Consider the following 19,831-nt stretch of genomic DNA (forward strand, 5'->3'; position numbering starts at 1 on the left):
GATTTTCAATTTCCAATGTGGCTGAGCAGGCTTGGCCAGGCTCCCCAACTGTTTTACCCACTGTCTAAAATAACCTGATATAATATTTAGATGTACCAGACATATATCGTTTTGCTTCTATAACTGTGAAGTCAAGGATCCTCCTTTGCACTGCTGGCACGGCTTTTTTGTTCTTTCTCTGAAATCAAGAAATGCCTCGGGGTTGGGGATTTAGCTTAGTGATAGAGCGCTTGCCTAGCAAGCACAAGGCCCTGGGTTTGGTCCCCAGCTCTGGAAAAAAAAAAAAAGAAATGCCTCAAGAAACAGGAGTTGGAGATGCAGTCCAGTACCCAGCCTGGGGGCTTAAGAGAGGCACCAAGGGTTTGGAGGGAAATAGCCCCTATGACCCATCAGCTTGAAATACAGTGTCCTAAATGCAAACGGCCATCTTTTTCATTGAAAACAGGTTAGATGGAGAGATAGCTCAGCAGAGGATGGAGGACGCTCTTCCAGAGGTCCTGAGTTCAATTCCCAGCAACCACATGGTGGCTTACAACTATCTGTAATGGGATCCAATGCCCTCTTCTGGTGTGTCTGAAAATAGCTATAGTGTACTCATGTAAATAAAATAAATAAATCTTAAAAAAAAAAAAACAAGTTAGTTATAATACTATATTCCCAGCTTGAAAATCATGTGAATTTAGATTTTTAAGAGCATTTTACATTTGTGTGTGTGTGTGTGTGTGTGTGTGTGTGTGTGTGTGTGTGTGTGTGTAGGGGTATGTGAAATGTGAGTTCAGGTACTTGAGTTCAGTAAAAGGTGTCTGATCCCTTGCAGCTGGAATTACAGGCAGTTGTGAACCACCCGGAGTAAACGCTAAGAACCAAATTCAATACCTCTGTAAGAACAGTATGTGTTTCTAAACAATGTGAGTCTACCCCACTCTCTCTATTTTTTATATTTAATTCACTTTTTAATATTTTTATTTTTATATTTGTGTGTGTGGTGGTCGGAGGATAACTTGCACAAGTGAATGCTGAGAACCAAACTCAGGTCATTAGGCTTAGCAACAAGCACCCTCCACTGAGCCACCCTGACAGCCTATAGATTAGTTTTTTGGTTTTTTTTTTTTTTCTTTTCTTTTTTTTTCGGAGCTGGGGACTGAACCCAGGGCCTTGCGCTTGCTAGGCAAGCACTCTACCACTGAGCTAAATCCCCAACCCCTACAGATTAGTTTTTAAAAGGATTGTTTGGTTGTTGTTTTGAGACTGAGTCTATGTAGCTCTGGCTGTCCTGAAACTCGCTATGTAGACCAGGTTGGCCTCAAACTCACAGAAATCTGCCTCTGCCTTGCTGGGACTGAAGGTATACACCCCTACAACCAGCTTTAAAGAGACCTGACAGCACACACATCTTTGTACTAGGATGTCTCAACACCCTCCCTTAGACTGTCTGTAGAATTTAGTTTTTTCAAACAGGGTCTATGCGATCCAGGCTTACCTCCTCCTGCCTCAGGCTCCTGAGTGCTGGGCTTATAAGCATGCACTAATACCTGACCCACTTTAAAAGTTAGCATCCAAAAAAGTTCTCTTGACAAGCCATTAGCTTTTCTTTTGCCAGATTAAAAACTATGATTTATCTTTTGTTTTTTGCCTTAATTTCTAAATTAAACTTAAATAACCATATTAGTCCAGGCAAGCTGTATTTTTAGTCAACCCTCTGCACACAGGGTTTTTGTTTAATAGTCTCATTATATGTGGAGCATATAGTTATTTGCTCAAATACTTTCCAAAGGCAGTAAGCATTACAAAGTACAAACAAAAATTTCTCATAATGGCTTATCTTACTATTTATTTTAACTGGGATGTATGTTATACAATCCAAGTGCTAGTTCTTAAAACCAAAACCAAACAGCACAGCAAGCCTTTAAAATGTATACAAAACTCTGTATTTAATGGGCTGAAGAGCTGTATACGTGGACAGAAACACAGGGGACCTAGAAGAGTGAAACCAGCCCCACCAAACAAAAGCAGACAAAAGGTCAAGGACGGAGCAAGTTAAGTGAGAGATACTTCCAGAGTAGGGATACAAAATGTGTATGCCACTCCTGCCTCACCTCCTAGCAATGAGGGCTGAGTAAGAGCAGTATCAACAAGTAGGGGACTAGGGCCACTCATGCACACTGTAATAAGCTAGAGAAAGGGGCAGGAATGAAGAAGAGACTGTTCTCTTATCACTTTATTTTTTAATAGAAAAGTTGTGCACTCCTGTATGCTTCATTCAACACGTTGCATACACGTTATAGGGAATCCCTGCTTTGGAGAAACTTTCACTGTACTGAGAAAGAGGCACTAGAACTGAGCTACTATGAGTGTGCTTGAGGGAAGGCAAGGAAAGCCAAGAAGCTAAGTGGTATGTAGTTACGCGGCTCAGTCTGCAGACACTGTGTCGAGCGAGGTGGTAAGATTTAAGCAAACATCTGAAAGAAGTGAAGGAGTTAGTCAAGCAGATGAGAGAAAAAGAACAATCCAGGCTACAGACAGAGTGTGGGCCTTAAGGTAGAACTTGCCAGGCATGCTCAAGGAGCAGCAGGGAAAAGTCAGTGAAGGAGAAGGAGGAACATCCAATAAAACCAATCCCAAAAGATTAGAAGCCAGTGACAGTGACACACAGCACAGGCCAAGGGATTAGCTGAAGTCAGGGGGAATAAGCTTTCTCAGGCTAGAGGAAAGAAAAGCAGGGCAGGAAGGTTTGTAAGGAGAAGGGGGAGGTTGAAGGAGCTCGTGCCTTTTTTCCTGTGCGGTGGTAGATACACTGCTAAGCAGAGGCACTGGAAGGCTCAAGCCACTATGAACAGCCCGAGAGGACCAAGCAGACCTGCTTCAGCAAGCATCAAAGTCAAACTCAGGGACTCCTCAGTGCTGGTGGCACCAATACCCAGCCCTATGTGAGGCTTCTCCATGAAACAGAGTAAAAACAGAAGGTATGGAGAGCAGGAATGGCTCAAGCTGGCATGTGTCTCGTGGCCCTTCAGAAGAGGAAAGAATTTAAAATGGCAAATGGTGATATCTAAGAAAAGAGCTGGAGCAGCAAACCCCAGACGTCACAGTACAGGAAAGGAAGAGAGTAAGAACCTTGGAGACTCAACATCAAATGCACAAGCAAAGAGACTACAGAGGTGGGAACTCTAAATGACCAGGGTTTAAGATCAGAAGGTGAACCTGAGACCTGAAAGTGGTGACATGTTAGAAAATGTGACACAACAGAAACCAGAAAAGAACCCAGCCAGAGCTTGAGAAGTGAAGGAGTTTTAAGGGAAGAAGTGCGGCCCAGTGGTTACTAACCTAAGCCCTCGTCGAGGTGGGGAAGTTTAGCATGTTTCAGTTTCTTCACATGAGAAAGAACTCTAACAGTACTCGGCCTGGCTGTCTATGAACTGGGTTACTAAATGTGCATACAGAAGAGCCTGACATACAGGAACTGCTCAATCCGAGCACGAGACTTTGTCATTGCTGCCGCTACTGTTTGCTTATGTGGTCACTGATATCTGCCAAGATGATGCGAAAAGTCTGTTTGAGGCTGGAGTTCAGGAGTAGGCTGCCTAGCTCAGCATAAGCAAAGCCCAGGGCCCAGTGCCCAGCAACACAAAATAACAATGAAATTTGAATGCCAGGGAAAACTAAGCCAAGAGGTACCCAAGTGACCGAAGGAGAAAATGATAGAAGACTATATAACTGAAGGACAAGCTCTGTTGTAAATGACATGAAATTTTTAAAGTGTAAAATTAAACTGAAAAGTTTTATGGGGCTGGGGGTTGAGTAGAGCACATGCCTAACAAGTGCAGTCCTCAGCTTCCCCTGCAACCACAAAAAGGTTTTGTATCTAAGAGATGTTTTTAGCCTTTTAGTGTATGTGCAGCCATAAACAATCATAAAATCATTAATATTATACAGCACGAGAAGGAGAAGATCACAGAAGCTCCCGCAGCACACTAAGGGCTTTAGAAGCAAAGGGAGTGTGCCAACTGCAAGGAGAAAAGGAGGAGTCTGAGAATGAATGGTAGGCCTTACATTACTTTAGGATAAAGATCCCAATCTCTCTCTGGGCTGGATTTACATCTAACCAGCATGAGAACAAACCAATCACTGAGCTGTTAACAAGCCAAACCAAAACAACCTCTCAGCAGTCCAAGGCTCCTTCTACAAGATTTTCCCATCACAGCCACATCTGTTTAACGTCTTCTATCCTGCACCAGAATAAAGGTTCTAGAGGTATACATATTCATTCGCTCTCTATGAAGTTCTCAAGTTTACTACTATGTGTTCAAACAAGACCCCTCTCAAAGAGAGCGCTGGGAATGGAACAACACACCTTTCACTTCAGGGCACTGTGAATTACATCACATCAGCTCACAGGACCAAAGGGATACGCTTACTCTTGGGAAAGACTTGTTACAGTGAGTAGCCTGGGAAGGGGTTTACAAACAAGGCAGTAAGGATTCATTGTTGTCCTTTATTCTGTACACAGAACAAGACCAAAACAGAAAAAAAAAAAAAAAAGGCTAGAAAGCTTTGGCCTTGGAAACTATTGACAGACTCTTCTTGGGCATTAATGTATTCCCTGAACTAATTTAGTAGAAAAAAAAGAAAATGCATTCATATTTGGTCTTGAAATGGAAAACACTCTATCCTAAGCCTCAGAAACTGTATTTAATTGGAAAAATTCTAGAAAAATACTCAACAGCAAAGAGCTATGATGAATCAAGAAATCTGTATTTAATTGGATAAATTCTAGAAAAATACCCAACAGGGAAGGCCTACACAGAGTCAAGAAATCTTTCCTCCACTTCATAATCAGGCCTAATTTTTTTCAAAAGCTTAAATTATATTTAATCTCAGTTCCCTACATGTACTTAAAGCTATTTCTTATTTTGCTATGGCATCATAAAACAAACATTCTGTATTTCTTGAATATTAATGTACTGCAAAACCCACTAACTTTAGTCTAGAGAAACAGCTCAGCAGTTAAAAGCACTTTTTGCTCTTGAGGAGGACCTGGTTCAGTTCCCAGCACCCATATAACGTTACACAATCACCTGTCACTCCAGGTCCGGAGGAGCCAACCCTTACCTCTCCTTGTAGGGCACCCGACAAGCACATAGTGTGCATACCTATACTTGCAAGTGAAACAGTCATCCACAAAAATAAAATTTTTTTAAAAAAATTGGTTTCTACTTGAAAGTTTACTGAGATTGCTTAACGATAAAAATTACAAAAACAGTGTGTTGACTTCTCTTAGAAATAGAAAAGCATTGGAATTTGTTTTTGTAGTTACTCTAGAGTAGACAGACAATTAAAATAGAAAAAAAATAAAGAACTTATGCATTAAGAAAAGGGAGTGTGGAGCGTGGGAGCATAGCTCAGTAGTAGGCATATCTAAGACCTGAGGTAGAGATCCAGCTCCCACCCATTGCCGAAAACAAATATACAGATAAAGTTTAAAGGAAAGGGCATAAGGCAGACAAGAGTCACGTCATCTCTCCAGGTCCTGTGCATGATCAAAATATAGGCAAACGCATTTACAGGCTTGCCCTGAAGCCAGTTATTGATCATTTCTAAATCTACTTTCAAACATCAAGATGAGTAATCTTCAAAGTCTGGCCCCAAATAGAACATTAACAGCCCCAATTACTTCACAGTCAATATCAACTACCACACTTCTCTGACTAGAACACAAGCTGAAATTCTGTTATGACTAAGCCGAATCCACAAAATGCTAACCTTTAAATAAAATACTGACTACGATATCACTTCTAAACAGCTATTCGAAGCCGAACACCACTTTCCTCTGGGTTAAGCCAGGCACATCATGACACAAAGCAGCATGCTTCGTGCTGGCAGAGCAGCTGCTTGGAACAGCGAGGGCTACATAAGCAAGAGATCTGTTGACAATCTAATTTAGGCTACCTCCAGATTCCACAAAGATGACAACCTGCATCCTCAGAGATACCGCTACAAGTCTCCTCTGCTACCAGAATATTCCAGTTCACCTCAACTCTGCATGTTGAGATACTATGCAAATCTGTGCTCGCCATGCAATACGCCGAGAGCCTCCTATATGGAAAAGTGGCCTTCGCAGAGCGAAAGCATCAACAGGCCTTCGAGGGCCAAAGCAGCAATGGGTATCGATGATAAGTCCAGAAACACAGAATTTCACCCCAAAGAGAATGGAATCTTCAAGCCAGTTTACCCTGAAGACTCATAGAGCAATTCACCAAAGAGAAGAAGTGATTTTGGAGCCCGATTTTGCATTTACAGTCGGTGAGGGTTTGCGTTGCCTGAACAATGACTAGCTTGCTCCGAGCGGCCTCCCAACCCCCACAACTTGGCTTCTGGTGCGGCCAGTCACCCTGAAAGCTGCCAGGGCTGTCACTCGGTGCCTTCCAGCAACCGGACTTGGCTCCTAAAGGATTTGTCAGATCATCCTCCCAATATGGCTGCCAGAGTAATCCTGGTCGGCTGAACGTCGAGCCCACACCAGCCTTCCTCCCATCTGGCCAGCATCCAATAAGCCCCCTCCCTTTGCATAGCTTCCTCCGTCCAGCCCTTGCACCCTCCGCTCTGTCGGATGCCCTTTCCTACCTTCATCGGGCTCAGGGGCATTGCCACATTCCCAGTCGGAACCCTGATGCCAACCACAATGGGGGTGGGGGTGGGGGGTGGGAGAGAGCAGAAGCGGGGAGAGATCGGCTGGCTTCAAGTCGGGCAGGGCCGGCTCCCTCAGAGCTGCAATGTGCGCACATACGGCGGGACAGCGACCGATCTGCTGGCCCGCGGACAGAGCTGGGCCTGGCAGCCCAGGGAAAGCAGAGGGCTGGTGCAGGGCACTGCAGGAGTCCGGCAGGCCGCTGGACCAAAGCCCGGCGCTCACAGCCGGCGAGCCAGGTCTCTCCACTGAGGGCGAGGCTTCTCACCGCGGACCCGGAGCCCCGGCCGGCCGCGCTGCTTCCTCGCTTCCCTCCCTCCAGGCCCGTCACCCTCCGGGAGTCTTTCCCGCGGGAGCGGCCCCCTTCGCCCGCGCCGCGGCACCACCGCCCACCTCCAGTCGGCCGCCCCACCTCAGCCTCTCCTCAGCCTCCTCACCTCAGCCGCGCTGCGGACCGACGGGCGAGCCGGCCGAGTCAGAAGACGCCGCGGCGCGCAGGGGCGCGGGAGGCCGGGCACCGACGCACCTCAGCGCAGGCAGCGGCCGCCGCGAGCCGCAGGGCGCCGCTCCGCAGCCCCATCACGCGGCCGCCCAGCTCTGCATCGAGGATTGGCGGGAGGCCGGGGCGCGGCGGTGGATGCGGCGGAGAAGCAGAGAGAAGCCCGGACCCGAGCTGTCGCCTCCCAGGACCACTGCCGTCTGACTACACCGCGTCGCTGCTCGCCAAACTCCGCCCGAAGCCGCCGGCGCGGGACACCGCCCCGAGCTAGAGCGCCGCGCGTCACCTCGGCCCGCCCAGCAACCGAGAATGACGCGGAATATGACCAATCGAAGTGAAAATCTTGAGATAGATGACCAATAGTAAAGCGAGTCTGGAAGAGGGGGCGGGAGGTGCTGGCGGAGCGACGGAGACACTCGAGCGCCCCCTGGTGGTACGGGAGCCGATGCGGGTGCGGGTGCGGGTGCGGGCGTGCCGGGTGGGCGAAGCCGGTGTCCAGAGTTTCCACCCTGGTGACCCCCCGAAGGGTGTTGCTGGGTAGCATTCGCGCCTGTGTAGCCGAATGACCCGCTTCGTAAGGGGACAAAATGTGTCTCAGTGACAGGGCGGGACTGGAAGGTGCAGATGCCATCCCAAAGCTGGGATTATGTGGGAGCGGCCGAGTGTGGAGTCATTGTCCATTTGGAAAACAGCTCACACCGTGAAGCCACAGAGCCCGGCGCGGTGGGAACGGAACCACGCTCAGGCATGAGTGTATCCAGCAGAAAGCTTCCTAGCCTATTCTTGTCGAACCCCAGCACAACACCTCCCACACGCCACCTTGGGAGAAAAGGAGGAATGAGTAATGGAAAGGCATGACTTAGTGGGCATTCATCGTCTCCTTGGGAGATGGTGTGCTGTTGTGAGCAAAGGAACAAAACGCTTTGTATTCGCGCCCAGTGAATGGACTGAGCGGCCTGTGAGTGATGCCCCTAGAGGGGGACAAGGACTCATAAGAACACAAAAGCTCTACGAGCCACGTTTTTTAAAAATCAGATTTAGATTCAGCTCAAAAGAAACGCCCCACAGCCGTTCATAAGCAGCTCAGTTCACTGCTTAGTAAAATATCACAATGACAACCTGCCAATCACACTGCATTTTTAAGGTTAGAGGATGCGTTTTGTATTTACTAGCAGAAATGGAAAGTAAGATAAGTTTTTTTTTTCTCATCCCTGACTTTAATACAGTATTAATGGGTAGAGAAAGGCCTACACACTAAAACGTGAAAATTAACTTTCTATATATGATTCTGGACAGTCACCATACTCCGAAGTCCTCAGACTCCTGGTATCTTACATTTACTGGACATTTCTCATTGTGCTTATTGGTTTGTTTGTTTTTTCAAGACAGGGTCTTGGTAGCTCGGGCTCTCCTGGAACTCACTAAGAAGACAAGGCAGGCCCGAAACCCACAGAGATTTGTAGACTTCTTCCTGACTGCTGGGTTAAAGATGGGTACCACTAAGTCCAGCTCTCATTTTTAGAATTTATACTCTGCCTTCCCACAAAGGATTTGATGTAATTTATAATGAAATATACAAGGAATAAAACTGCTTAAAATATTAGGAGCAACGATGATTCCAGTTGAAGGTTAGCCTGGGCTACATAAGGAAACCCTGTCTTAAACAAGCAGGGCCAACCTAGATAGCTTAGTGGGTGAAAGTGCTTCTGATGAACTGATGATCTGAGTCCCATCTCCAGACCCCCTGTGAAGATGGCCGGAGAGAGCCTACAGAACGAAATCGTGTTCTGACACAAACACACCTCATACACCTACTGTACCACAATAATAAATTAAAAATTTAACAGACATTAATAAAATAAAACAAGAAGTCGACCTGGGAGTGTGGCTGAACAGGGGACGCACGTGATTCCCATATGGGAAGCCCTGACTTCGGTTCCTAAAGTGGAGGAGGACGGAGAGGAGGAAGAGGAAGAGATGAGTCATCAGCCAAGTATAGGGAAGCACTGATGGGTTTGCACAGGAGCAATGGCTTCTGGCGAGTGCATGCTGTAGACTTCAGAAAGCTAGGAGAAAGGACTTCAAACGTCTCCCTGTGGAGTAGGACATTTGAGGAGGAGCTAGAGAGATGGATCTGCAGGTGAGGGTGCTTCCTGCTTTGAAAAGGACCTCAAGGACTGGAGAGATGGCTCAGCTGTTAAGAGCACTGGCTGCTCTTCCAGAGGCCCTGAGTTCAATTCCCAGCAACCACATGGTGGCTCACAACCATCTGTAATGGGATCCGATGCCCTCTTCTGCCGTGTCTGAAGACAGCTACAGTGTACTCACTCACATACATTAAATAGATAAATCTTTAAAAAATCATTTTAAAAATAAAGAGAAAGAAAAGGACCTCAGTTCCCGGTACCCACATTTGGGCAACTCACAGCCACCTGTAACTCCAGCTCCAGGGGGCTCTCACATCTTCAAGGGTACCTGCATTCTTATGCACATTCCAACACATAGAGACACACCTGCCTATAATTGTTTCAGTGAAAAGATAAATCTTTTAAAACTGGTTAAGAGGGGTTGGAGATTTAGCTCAGTGGTAGAGCACTTGCCTAGCAAGCGCAAAGCCCTGGGTTCAATCCTCAGCTCAGAAAAAAAAAAAAAAAAAAAAAAAAAAACTGGTTAAGAATATAAATATACGGGGTTGGGGATTTAGCTCAGTGGTAGAGCGCTTGCCTAGCAAGCAGAAGGCCCTGGGTTCGGTCTCCAGCTCCGAAAAAAAGAAAAAAGAAAAAAAAAGAATATAAATATGCTAAACCTGACTTAAACATTACTCAGTGTCTGAACACACTATGCCATCCTCATTAATATATACAATTTTAATATCTTCATACATCATAAAGTTTCATAAAGAATTATTTTATGGGGTTGGGGATTTAGCTCAGTGGTAGAGCGCTTGCCTAGCAAGCACAAGGCCCTGGGTTCGGTCCCCAGCTCCAAAAAAAAAGAAAAGAAAAAAATTTATTTTATGGTGAAGACACCATAGCTGTCTTCAAACACACCAGAAGAGGGCATCAGATCTCACTACAGATGGTTGTGAGCCACCATGTGGTTGCTGGGTATTTGAACTCAGGACCTCTGGAAAAGCAGTTAGTGGTCTTAACCACTGAGCCATCTCTCCAGTCCCAACATAAAGTTGTTTGAGCAAATAAGAGGCTATGAAGAAAATCCTGCTTGAGTCAGGAATGATGGGCATGAGGATGTTCTCAGCACTCAGGAGACAGAGTCAAGAGGATTTCCACAAGTCGGGAGCCAGCCTGGGCTACATAGGGAATAAACTAGCCAGGGGTACACAGTGACACCCTATCCTACAAAACAAACAACCAATTACAAAACCAGACTATTTCTGCTTGAAGAAGCAGAATGCAGAGAAAGAAGAATATCAAAGTCAGGGAAATAGGATACCAGAGCATAGGTCTCATACCTCAGCTTCCTGAAGGCCAAGACAAGCCTGAAAGTGTGGTGACTTAATAAACAGAGCTCCATCAAGTCATGGGAGACAACACCCACTTAAATCCAAGCTTAGTGCCATGAGTTTATCAACCCCTAGATGGTTTGAACACTCACTGGGGCTCAATATAAAATGAATCTCAGTTGAGGTAGCAGGGTAGCAAAACCAGACCCATCAAGAGAGGCAGATAAGGGGCTGGAGGGATGGCTCGGTGGTTAGGAGCACTGACTGCTCTTCCAGAGGTCCTGAGTTCAAGTCCCAGCAACCACATGGTGGCTCATAATCAACTGTAATGGGATCCAATGTCCTCTTCTGGTGTTGTGCCTGAAGACTGTGACAGTGTACTCATGCATAAATATAAATTGAATAAATAAATCTTTAAAAAAAAAAAAGAGAGAGGCAGATAAGGTGCTGTATACCACAAGGCCAAATGGTCCGCTCTGCGTACCTCAGACTTTGATCCTTTGATAAATAAAGAAGTCAGCCTGCACAGTCATCCAATGGCTCCGTTAACAGTTTTGATGTAAAAGAACCTCTGTAAAACTCACACCTTATTCCATGACAGTGGATACAGCGTGGTCTGATGGGGCTACCCCTGATGTGACAGTACAAAGAAAGTGAGAGAAAAAAGCCGTTTGCCCCCAGTTAGAGTCTCCTTAGCAGCACAGACTAGAGCTGTGTTGTGTTTTCACACACCTGGAACTGGAGCAGATACACGCATGGGTGTGGGAGTACAACATATGAAAGCAGCAGCGTGAGGAGTCAGCGAGGTTAGCCCATAAATGATAATGAGGGATGCTGGGATGATTGACAGGATGTGCAGCGCAAGGCATGGGGTTGCAGACTCACTGTGGAGGCCGAAGAAGACCAGGAGTTCAAGGTCATCCTTGTGTCGAAGGACAGCATAGGCTACACGGGATTATATCTCAAAAAGCAACAACAACAACAACAACAACAACAACAACAACAAAATGCGATTTTTTCCTTTATCCCATATAAAATAGAAATTCAGGTAGATTAAAAACATAAATAAAAGCAGGGCACAGTGGCGCACGCCTTTAACCCCAGCACACATGAAGGCAAAGATGGGTGAGTTTGAAGCCAGCCTGGTCTACAGAGCAAGTTTCAGGGTGGGCAGAGAGAGAGACCCTGCCTCGAAACAAACAAAAAACCAAATAAGAAAGAAACGAAAAGATTAAAAACTTACATCAGAAAAGCCAAAGCTTTAAGCATAGAAAATACAAAATATCTTCCTGACTTTGAAATAAAAAAACCTTAGGAGGCCAGAGGCACTGATGGGTGAATGAACCTTTACTCAACAAAAGATAAGCAGAGCCGGCCAGGCCATCCGGTTCCCCACTGTAGAATTCAAGGTGTCTTTGGCTACATAGTTCAAGGCCTGCCTGGGATATAGGTAAGCTTGTTTAAAGGAAGGCTGGAGAGATGGATGGTGGCTCAGCAGTTTAGAGCACTGACTATTCCGATGCCCGCTTCTGGTGTGTCAGAAGACAACTACAGTGTACCCACATACATAAAATAAATAAATCTGGGCTGGAGAGATGGCTCAGCGGTTAACAGCACTGACTGCTCTTCCAGAGGTCCTGAGTTCAATTCCCAGCAACCACATGGTGGCTCACAACTATCTGTAATGGGATCCAATACCCTATTCTGGTGTGCCTGAAAACAGCGACAGTGTACTCATATGCGTAAAATAAATTAAAAAATTCTAAAAATAAATAAATAAATAAATCTTTAAAAAAAGAGAGAGAGAGAAAGAGAGAAGGGAGTCAGGAGGGAGGGGAGCAGGAAATGAGAAAGAACTTTGTATTGTGTACAACATTTGTATCAAGAAGGAAACTCGCATGAGAACCATAGTCCCCAAATTCAACATGAGGTTACCCTAAAAAGGACATCATGAAAGAGGACATACCAAGCTGCAATTCAATTATCTAACACTTTATTTCTTCTTTCTCTGTCCCTGTCTTTCTGTGTCTCCCTCTTGGCCTGCCTCTGTGTGTGTGTGTGTGTGTGTGTGTGTGTGTGTGTGTGTGTGTGTGTGGTGTGTGTGGTGTGTGTGGTGTGTGTGGTGTGTGTGGTGTGTGTGTGTGTGTGTGTGTGTGTGTATGGATGTGTTTGTGGATGTGTAGCCAGAGACCAACCTTGATACCTTTCCTCGAGACATTCACCTGTGTTTGAGCCAGGATGTCTCCCTGGGACTGGAGTTAACTGAGATTAGACTAGATTGTTAGACTGGTTGGCCAGCAAGCCCCGGAGACTGGTGATTATTGCCTTCCCAACCTAGGATTACATGAGGGTGCCTCTGGCCTGGCTTTTACATGACTGATAGGTATTGAATTCAGGTGCACGTGCTTTGGTAGAAAGCACTTTACCAACTGCAATGTCTTCCCAGCTCCTAATGTTTTACTGAGAGAGAATGAGAAAGAGAGAGAGCACAAGCTCAGCAAGTAAAGTGCTTGCCACACAAGCATAAGAACTAGAGTTTGAATAATAAAGTGACAGCTAATAGATAATTCCAGAGCTTGGGAAACAGAGATAGGATACCATCAAAATCAAAGCAAGCCAGTGGGGTTCAGTTAGGAGACCATGCCTCAATAGAATAAGTTAGAGAGCGCAGAGGGAGGGGATGTCCACACACATGTCCACACATACACACACAGTCCTGACACATGTCCACATATATGTCCACACATACACACATGCACAAGTACCTACACCACACACACACATATACCACACACACACATACACCACACACACATACACCACACACACATATACCACACACACACATACACACACATACACCACACACACACATACACTACACACACATATAGACCGCACAAAACATATTAAAAAGATAATAATAAAGACACATGGGCTGGAGAGACAGCTCAGCAGTCAAGAGCACTGACTGCTCTTCCAGAAGTCCTGAGTTCAATTCCCAGCAACCACATGGTGGCTCACAACCATCTGTAATGGGTTCTGATGTCTTCCTTTGGTGTGTCTGAAGACAGCGACAGTGTACTCATATAATAAATAAATATTTTAAAAAACAAACACAATAAAACAATAATAATAATAACAATAATAATAATGACTCATGGGTTGGGTAGATGGCTTACTGGGTAAAGGCAACTTGTGACCAAGCCTGATGACATGAGTTTAATCCCCACCCCCAAACCCATATGGTGGAAGGAGAGAGCTCTCTCCCTTAAGTTGTCCTCTGACCTCCAGAAGGAACACAGCACTAAGTCCCTCACTAAATACATAAATGGAATTTTTAAAAAATTATATGAAGGCCAGGCATAGTGTGCATGCCTTTAATGCCAGCATTTAGGAGGCAGAGGAAGAGTTCTGTGGGTTCAAAGCCAGCCTGCTCTCCATAGTGAGTTCCAGCTAGAGCTACACAGTGAGACCCTGTCTCATAAAAAACAAAAAGGTTTCACTCTTTTTTCTGGGGTTTTCAGGGTTTCTCTGTATAACTGAGATCCACCTGCCTCTGCCTCTCTGGGTTTAAAGAGGGTGTGTACTGCCACGCCCGGCTCAAGTTTAGCTTCTCTAATGTGGGGCTGGAGAAATGGCTCAGCAGTTAAGAGCCCTTGCTGCTCTAGACAAGGACCCAGGATTCAGTTTCCCAACACCCACAGGGTGACTCACAATGGTCAGTGGCTCCAGATCCAGGCGTTCTGATGTTTTCTTCTGCTCTCAGTGACCACCAGGCGTGTCTCTGGTACAACTGCACACGTGCAAGCACTCATGCACAAAATATGAATAAACAAATCTTTAAACAAAACAATCCGCGCCCCCCCCCAAAAAAAAAAACCTTGGGTGGTAGGTACGTGGGTGAATTCTGTATATAGTCCTTGAATTTTTACTGTTATAAAATATCCCTTGGGTTGGAGGCCATAGCACATAACTCAGCCGTGGTGGAGCATCTGTCCAGGGGGTGCGAGGCTCTGGGGTAATAGAAACACAATAACTTATAAGCTATATTTAGAAGCATCTGAGCTGTGATGCCACAAGTAATCCTCGGTAGATTAGGACAGCCACTCGATCAGAGTGCCTGGGGACTCGACCATGGCAGCTGGGCCAAACCTGAGAGGCCATGTGGGCGGGACACAGAAACTGCGACCCCCTCTCTGACCTGGCATTAAAACACACGAGGCTGCCAGCCTCCACTGGAAAAACCTCCACACCTTGGCCAAACATTTGGTAAAAAGTGTTGGACATCACTTTCTGGTCGTGAAAGGGACACGGATATCCTCACGATACGATGGATGTTGCAGGAAACTCTGGGAGCTGACTCAAGCGGGCAGCTCGGCTCTGGCGAGTCTCCGCCCACAAGCTGCCACTGCCCGGGACAGAACCATCTGAAAAGCCTATTTTTATTTTGGGGAGGGAAGATTCTCGAGACCTCTGCTGAGCTGTCCAGGCGCCTGAAGAGAAAGTATTTTCCAGTTGCTTTTAACGAAGGTCAGGTAACACATGTTCTCGGGCCTGGATCATGTTGCATGATTAAAAATAGGGACTGCTTATATTTTCCGACTTAAGAAACTAGAAATCTCTACCCTGTTAGGCCCCCAAACTTTGTTTTACTGTACAAAGTCTTTTTAAATATTAACCAATACCTACTTTATACACACACACATGTAATACACATGCACACACACATATATATATAATACACATGCACACACACACACACACGCATATAATACACATGCACATGCCTACAGATTGCATTAAGCCCTATTAAATATTAACTTCTGACTGGTCAATAATTGCCCTGGTTTTCCAGCTCTAACAACAGACTGTAATTTGGTTTGACTCACTAATATTAACATATGGTGACACCTCACATGCCAAGGTTATTTTTGGAACCAGAAAATCAAAACCTGAGCATACTTCGGAACCAGTTAACCTGCTCTGTCAGATTGACACACGCAGCAAGCCTCCAGTACGTGGACTGCTCCTGTTGTTTTAATTTTATTTATTGTGAGTGGTACCTATGTGTGTATGTGTGTGTGCGTGTGTGTGCGTGTGTGTGCGTGTGTGTGCGTGTGTGTGCGTGTGTGTGCGTGTGTGTTGCGTGTGGACATCAAAGCACAACTTTAGGGAGTTGGTTCTCTCCTTCCACCATTGTTGAGGCAAATCGCTCAGACCTCTCTTGGTTCTGTGCTGTGGACTTTGGGCTAGCTGGACTTTGGGGTTTTTCTACAGTAAGTATCCATTTCCTATCCTAACATCCCATCATAGAAGTGCTGGGACTGTAGATGCAGAACCTTGAGAGTCCCCCACCCCCACCCCTTCTTCCCTTCTTCTCTTTCTCAGACAGAGTCTCACTATGTAAACCCGGCTAACTAGAACTCGACACCCACTATGTAGACCAGGCTTGCTTCTGCCTCACAAGAGCTGGAATTAAAGGTATGCTTGGTTTTCTTTTGAGACAGGGTCTTGCCATGGAGCCCAGGCTAGCCCAGATCCCACTATATAGTTGAAGCTGACCTAGAATTCTCAACAGAGAACCAATTTTTAAAAATATTAATGTATGGGCTGGAGAGAAGGCTCAATGGTTGAGAGCACTGGCTGCTCTTCCAGAGGTCCTGAGTTCAATTCCCAGCAACCACATGGTGGCTCACAACCATCTGTAATGAGATCTGATGTCCTCTTCTGGTGTGTCTGAAGACAGTGACAGTGTACTCACATACATTAAATAAATAAATAAATACATCTTTTAAAAAGTATATGTTGGGGTTGGGGATTTAGCTCAGTGGTAGAGCGCTTGCCTAGCAAGCACAAGGCCCTGGGTTGGTCCCCAGCTCCGAAAAAAAAGAAAAAAAAAGTATATGTTAATTTAAAATTGTTATTATTATAGTTGTGACAGAGGAAGGTACGTGTGTATATGGATAGGAGATGGTTCTCTCCCTCCATTTCGGGCACCAACAATTGAACTCAGAGTTTCAGGCTCATACAACAGACATTTTTACCGTCTGAAGTATCTTTTCTGGCCCTACGTTTCTGTTTATTTGTTTTTCTGTTTCAGTTTACTTTGAGACAAAGTCTCATGTAGACCAGGATGGCCTCAAACATGCTATGAAGCCGAAGATGACCTCAAATTCAAATTCTGATCCTCCCGTCTCTCTCCCTTCCCCCCAACCCCCAATGCTACGGCTACAGGCTTGTGCCACTGTGCCCAGTTTCCTCCGAAGTGCTGGAGTTGAACCCAAGACTTAGTGCATGGGAGGAAGGCGTTCTTCCACAAGCGAAGGATGGCTTTGAACCTTTAAACTTCCTGACCCTGCTTTCCGAGGGCTGGGATTCCGTGGAGGCGCCACCACAGCCAGTTTGTGTGGTACTCAGAATGGAACCCGGGGCCTCCCGTGCGCCAGGCAACGCTTTACCAACTGAGCTACAGCCCGGTTTGGTGGAATCCACAAAGAAGGAAAAGAATGTGCTATAAGAGATGTCACAGACCACCTTCCCCGTACTCACCCGACCCATGCACTCAGGTCTGCGCCCTCATTTACATATTTACTCTGGGCTGAGAGAGGCGACCACACAGCTCAGAATGCTAGGATTAGCTCTGTGCCAGGTCCAATGTGCGATGTGCGTGAAGACTCTCCTTCACGTACTGGGCCTGGAGATGCACGACTTTATTCCCAGCGCTCTGCAGCAAGGGGGGCCGACTGCTGGGAGTGTGAAGCCAACCTGGTCTACAGTGACCTCAGGCTTGTGAGGGCTACACAGGAAGTTCCAGGGCAGTTAAGACGTGAGACCCCTGTCTTAAAAAGCAAACAAAAGGGGGCTGGAGAGATGGCTCAGTGGTTAAGAGCACTGATTGGTCTTTCAGAGGTCCTGAGTTCAAATCCCAGCAACTACATGGTGGCTCATAACCATTTGTAATGGGATCTGATGCCCTCTTCTGGTGTGTCTGAAGACAGCGACTGTGTACTCCCATACACGGAATAAATAAATTAAAAAAAAAAAAAAAGCAAACAAAATAAGAGCAAACTATAGCTGCTACCACCACCAACAAACACATTTATTTATTTATTTATTTTTATTAAAGAGACAATTAATGTCTCTTTATCAGTAGCTTGTTTTTCTTTTTCTTTTTTTAAAGATTGATTTATTGATTTCACGTATGTGGGTACACTGTCACTGTCTTCAGACACACTAGAAGTGGGCATCAGATCCCATTACAGATGGTTGAGAGCCACCATGTGGTTGCTGGGATTTGAACTCAGGACCTCTGAAAGACCAATCAGTGCTCTTAACCGCTGAGCCATCTCTCCAGCCCATTGCTTTTCTTTCTTATTCCTTTCATTCCCCGGAACCAACCCTAGGGCCTTGTTGGTACTAAGTGTGTTCTCCACTACTAAGCCCAATTCCAGCCGGCCTGAAATTTTAACTAGAGAAGTCAGAAGGACATGGAGATGTGAGAGTTTAATGTTAGGGGAAGCAAGTCTGTTTATAAAGATTGATGTTAATTTCATTGTTTTAATTTTATGTAGATGTCAGAGACGCATCATGTACATGTGCTACCCACAGAGCCCAGAAGGGGCATTCGATCCCTTAGGGCTGGAGTTGCAGACAGATGTAATCGGCTACCGGGCTGCTTGGAATGAAACCCAGGTCCTCTGGAAGAGCAGCCGGTGCCTTTAAACACGGAGATGTCTCTCCATCCTCGACAGAGAGTGACATCTAAGAGGCATATGCAAAGACCTGGCTGGAGCTCAGCTCCTGGGGCACTTGCCCGGCACACACAGGGCCTAGGTTCAGTCAGCAATGAAACAAACAGAAGACGCTGATGAGTACCTGTAGGTGCAGGAAGATCCGAATTTTAAGGCTGGCTTCGGTGACTTAAATCCCACTTTCAACAAAAGTTAATAAAATAACAAAAAGCATGTGTGAGGCTTCAAAACCAGCCATCTGCTGGCGTGCGGGTCCAAGTGGCTTTCGGTTATTTCAAAATCCAAACTAAATGCCAGGTGCTGGCTGAAATAGTTGATATCCTGCTGCGGATGGAAACAGAGGATTTCCAGGACCTGTAGAGCCCAGGGCAGATGTGACACCTTCAAGAAGGGGAGATTCTATGGCTGGTGAGGCAGCTCAGTGAGTACAAGTGACTGTCTCCAAGCCTTGCTGACCTGAGTTCAAACCCTGGGACCACATGGTGGAGGGAGGGAAACAATGTCTGTAAGTCGTCCTCTGATTCACACACACACACACACACACACACACACACACACGCACACAGGCACACAGGCACACAGATGCACTCATGTATGTATTAAGTTAGTAAGTAGATAGATAATAATTAAAGAGCTAGTACTCTAGATGACCTTGGCTTCTTGATGACCCTGATGGTGACAGTTTCTCCCTTTTCCTTTAATGCTCCATTGTGAGTTCAGGCCAATCTAAGATATGGAAGGGAGGGAAGGATAGGGATAAAGTAGAAAGAAGGGGGGAGAGAGGGAGGGAGGGAGGGAAGGAGAAAGAATCAAGCCTCACACTCAAGGGCTGGAGAGATGGCTCCCTGATTAAGAAGACTCAAGGTCAGTCCAGAGCACTCATTCTCCGTGGCTCACCGGTAGCTGTAATTCCAGCTCCAGAGGACCCAGTAACCCTCCTCTTCTGACCTCCAGGAGGACCTATTTGCCCGTAAGCTGCACTCACACACATATACTTAGATAAAAATAATTTTTTGTAAAGGGAAAAATGCTCTCTCTCTCGCTCTCTCTCTCTCTCTCTGATGCTTTGGTAAAGACTAAGTGAATGTTTTGTTTGTTTTGCTTTTGAAATGGGGTCTTACTCTGTAGCCCCAGCTGGCCTGGAACTTGCTATGTAGACCTTGAACTCAGAGAGATCCATTTACTTCTGCCTTCAGAGTGTTGGGATTGAAGGCATGGCCGCCTCGACTGGCTGAATGGGAAGGTTTTATTTGATGTGTCTCCTTGATTTCTTTTTTTTTTTTTTTCTCTTTTCTTTTTTTCAGAGCTGGGGACCGAACCCAGGGCCTTGCGCTTGCTAGGCAAGCACTCTACCACTGAGCTAAGTCCCCAACCCCTTCTCCTTGATTTCTAATGATGTATTCAGGACTTTGCTCTAATCGGCTTTTAGC

At 45.8% G+C, this 19,831-nt stretch overlaps 1 protein-coding gene and 1 long non-coding RNA gene across 33 annotated transcripts in view; one reads left to right on the forward strand and one right to left on the reverse strand.

Moving 5' to 3' along the window:
* Positions 1–7,407, reverse strand: part of Kif1b (kinesin family member 1B) — a 135,071-nt gene extending 127,664 nt beyond the window's left edge. For 27 of the 28 annotated variants that reach the window (XM_039109181.2, XM_039109177.2, XM_039109175.2 and 24 more), the window contains exon 1: positions 7,123–7,262. The gene's annotated coding sequence lies outside the window, so the exon portion shown is untranslated. 28 annotated transcript variants of the gene reach the window in all.
* A 7,387-nt stretch (positions 7,408–14,794) lies between these two features.
* On the forward strand, positions 14,795–18,631 carry LOC102547502 (uncharacterized). 5 transcript variants are annotated; one of them, XR_001838115.3, is made up of 4 exons: positions 14,795–15,926; positions 16,039–16,131; positions 16,751–17,216; positions 18,222–18,631. It is a non-coding gene; the product is annotated as an uncharacterized LOC102547502 (long non-coding RNA). The 5 variants fall into 5 exon arrangements; XR_005505106.2 differs by having other exon boundaries at positions 14,795–15,180; XR_005505108.2 differs by having other exon boundaries at positions 14,795–15,180; positions 16,885–17,216.
* Positions 18,632–19,831: the final 1,200 nt, after the last annotated feature.

Source organism: Rattus norvegicus, chromosome 5 (assembly GCF_036323735.1).
Source record: "Rattus norvegicus strain BN/NHsdMcwi chromosome 5, GRCr8, whole genome shotgun sequence".
Classification (NCBI taxonomy): Eukaryota; Metazoa; Chordata; class Mammalia; order Rodentia; family Muridae; genus Rattus; species Rattus norvegicus.